Raw genomic sequence first — 3,683 nt, forward strand, 5'->3', positions numbered from 1 at the left:
TTGTGTGTAGATTGCTGAGGAACACGTTTTATTTAATCAATTTTAGAATAAGGCTGTAATCTGTAATGTAACAAAATGTGGAAAAAGTCAAGGGGTCTGAATTCTTTCTGCAAGGACTCTATAGTAACAAAACAGGCAGACTTAAGGAGCCTCCAAAGAGGCTGAAAAACGTCATCTATAAAAATTATTTGTAGGACACCTGGAGATTACTGCAAAAGACTAGTCCTTTTTTTCTTAAAGAAAAGCTATCCAAGAATTTACTACATGTTTTATTTTAAAAAATGCTCTCAACAAATTACTGGATAAAAAATTGCTACAGGGAGATATCAGATCATTCTCCGGTATCATGATGAATTACTCCAGAAAATACATTTATCGACAAAATGTGGAGAATGAACAGAGTGTATCTTCTAGAACTGAATTTTATGTAATACAATACATTTTTTTTTAACCTTTACCATTACAAATGTAGACAGAGGATAGACAAATCAGCCCCCTGATACAGAGAAAAATAAATCACTGTGTTAGAAAAAGACCAGAAAAAAATATGTTTACAAGGTAAAGAAGAAAATGAAAATGCTGAATATTTACTTCCGAAGAGAGCCAACCATTACAGATTAAACTCAAATAAAACATACTAGTTAATGGCAAATTAACCTGGTAAATATGCTCCATCTCTCAGAAAACACATACATTCTGAACCAGTTATAATTTTAAAAGATTAGTAATTAGAAACAACAATGCTATTAATGCCAATTTTAAAAGTTTCTATGAAACTGTATATAATTCAGATCCTATAGACTTTTTACATCAAACAACTCTGAATGTCGTTAGAATAAATGTCGGACCAAGGCACAGCGGATGTTGAGTTCCACATTATTTATTAGAAAGTGAAACAAAGTCAAGACAAAAACAAATAAACAATAAACTAACAACGAACCGTGACAACAGAGATTCTACGTGCGCTAACTCAAAACAATATCCCACAAACACAGGTGGGAAAAACAGCTACTTAAATATGATCCCCAATTAGAGACAACGATTACCAGCTGCCTCTAATTGGGAATCACACACAATCACCAATATAGAAAAACAAACCTAGAACCCAACATAGAAATAATAAACTAGAGTAACCACCCAGTCATGCCCTGACCTACTCTACCATAGAAAATAAGGACTCTCTATGGTCAGGACGTGACACTGAAGCAACTAACAGAAGACAAACTCTGATCATTAAAAACAGAGAACAACCAGTGAAATCTAATGAAATGGTTGCATGTTGTGTTTATATTTTTGTTCAGTATATTTTCAAGATTTTGATAGAAATCTCTACCTCTCTCTACCTTCTCTCTCTCGCACTCTCTCTCTCGCACTCACTCTCTCGCACTCACTCTCTTTCTCACTCTTAGAAATGGTTGCGTTGCGTTTATATTTTTGTTGAGTATATTTGCAAAATGTTGATAGAAATCTCTCTCATTCTCTCTCTCTGTCTCACTCTTTCTCTCCTAGTGCTTCCGTTGAGTCCTTGACACATTGAATCCAGTGTTTTTGTCCTGGGATACAACAAAAATGTGTGCTGTCGGGGGAACATGAGGACTGAAGTTGGAAAATTCTTTCTTTCCTAGTTGTCCGTTGAGTCCTTGACACATTGAATCCAGTGTTTTTGTCCTGGGATACAACAAAAATGTGTGCTGTCGGGGGAACATGAGGACTGAAGTTGGAAAATTCTTTCTTTCCTAGTTGTCCTTCTTTAATCCTGCCCTTGCTGTGAGCCATGTCCCCCTCTTTCTCTCCTAGTTGTCCTTCTTCCATCCTGCCCTTGCTGTGAGCCATGTCCTCCTCTCTCTCCTAGTTGTCCTTCTTCAATCCTGCCCTTGCTGTGAGCCATGTCCTCCTCTCTCTCTCCTAGTTGTCCTTCTTCAATCCTGACCTTGCTGTGAGCCATGTCTTCCTCTCTCTCTCTCCTAGTTGTCCTTCTTCCATCCTTCCCTTGCTGTGAGTCATGTCCTCCTCTCTCTCTCCTAGTTGTCCTTCTTCCATCCTTCCCTTGCTGTGAGTCATGTCCTCCTCTCTCTCTCCTAGTTGTCCTTCTTACATCCTGCCCTTGCTGTGAGCCATGTCCTCCTCTTTCTCTCCTAGTTGTCCTTCTTCCATCCTGCCCTTGCTGTGAGCCATGTCCTCCTCTCTCTCCTAGTTGTCCTTCTTCAATCCTGCCCTTGCTGTGAGCCATGTCCCTCTCTCTCTCCTAGTTGTCCTTCTTCAATCCTGACCTTGCTGTGAGCCATGTCCTCCTCTCTCTCTCCTAGTTGTCCTTCTTCCATCCTTCCCTTGCTGTGAGCCATGTCCTCCCCTCTCTCTCTCTTTGTCCTTGGCCCTGCTGCTGATGTGTGTCCTGGTAAGTCAAGGTGTATGGTCTCAGTGCCAGGAATCTTAAATATGATTTATGGTCAACACAATCCTGTCTCAGAGCTCTATGGACAATTTCTTCCATCTTATGGCTTGATTTTTGCTCTGACATACACAGTCAACTTTATATAGACAGGGGTGGGCCTTTCCAAATCATGTCCAATCAATTGAAATGACCTCAGGTGTACTACAATTAAGTTGTAGAAACATCTCAAGGATGATCAATGGCAACAGAATGTACCTGAGCTCAATTTCGAGTCTCATAGCAGAGTCTGAATATTTCTGTTTAATATTTTAAATACATTTGGTAAAATAAAATAAAAAAATCTGTTTTATCTTTGTCATTATGGGGTAATGTGTGTAGATTGATAAGATATAATTGTTTTAATGAATTTGAGAATAAGGCCGTAAAGAAACTAAATGTAGAAAAAGTCAAGGGATCTTAATACTTTCTGAATGAACTGTATATAATGATTCATGGTATTACTGAAGAATTACAGATTCTATGCAGTACTATTTACCATCTCCACCCTTAGTAATGTCCTCACCTAACTGTTGATTCACTGGGCTGGCCTTTTGACATTATCTGGAATAGTATCTGAAATGCTGATTGAACAAATAGTATCAGAATTTGTTGTTACACCTTATAGGCTTCCATACGTCTCGTGGTAATATAAGGTGTGTTCTCATTGGTTAAGTAGTCCTGCATACCACCTGTGGGTCAACATACCACCTGGGGGGGGGGGGGCTGAGCTCTTTATAAACAGCTAGATGGCACAGTAAGGACCATCTGCAGTTGGGTGACTAGAGAAGACAGACGTACAGCTCAAGAATATCCAGGTAAGACATGATCTGTTGTTCTGGTGTTGTTCTACTACTCTCTCTCTCTCTCTCTTTGGGCATCCATCTCATCTTTGTTATCTCTGTAGACTGTGGCTGGTATTCAGTCGACTGCAGACAGTGAGTGGCGTTCCTTAAAGCACTTTTAGATTGGCAGATATAGAAATGAAGTGTCAGTTTGGTTGAGTACACTGGATGACTTCTCAGACAGGTTTACTGTCAGAACTGAATGTGTAAAACCATTAGTTTCTGTATCAAGTGTCATCTCCCTCCATCCTGGATATGCTTGTTTTTTAATCAAATTCTGCAATTCAATAAGAGCCTGTATTTCTGCTGATTCAGGATTGTTCTTGTGCATCTTCAATTTATTTCTCTCTCTCGCTCTCTCCGTCCGTCCGTCCGTCCGTCCGTCCGTCCGTCTGTCTGTCTCTCTCTCT

General features: G+C 39.6%; 1 protein-coding gene across 1 annotated transcript in view; it reads left to right on the forward strand.

Moving 5' to 3' along the window:
* Positions 1-3,113: 3,113 nt before the first annotated feature.
* LOC124035300 (perforin-1-like) overlaps positions 3,114-3,683 on the forward strand; it is an 11,865-nt gene continuing 11,295 nt past the window's right edge. Inside the window, exon 1 of the mRNA XM_046348761.1 lies at positions 3,114-3,246. The gene's annotated coding sequence lies outside the window, so the exon portion shown is untranslated. The remainder of the gene's footprint in view (positions 3,247-3,683) is intronic.

The sequence above is a fragment of the Oncorhynchus gorbuscha genome, linkage group LG05, assembly GCF_021184085.1.
Source record: "Oncorhynchus gorbuscha isolate QuinsamMale2020 ecotype Even-year linkage group LG05, OgorEven_v1.0, whole genome shotgun sequence".
In the NCBI taxonomy this organism is placed as follows: domain Eukaryota; kingdom Metazoa; phylum Chordata; class Actinopteri; order Salmoniformes; family Salmonidae; genus Oncorhynchus; species Oncorhynchus gorbuscha.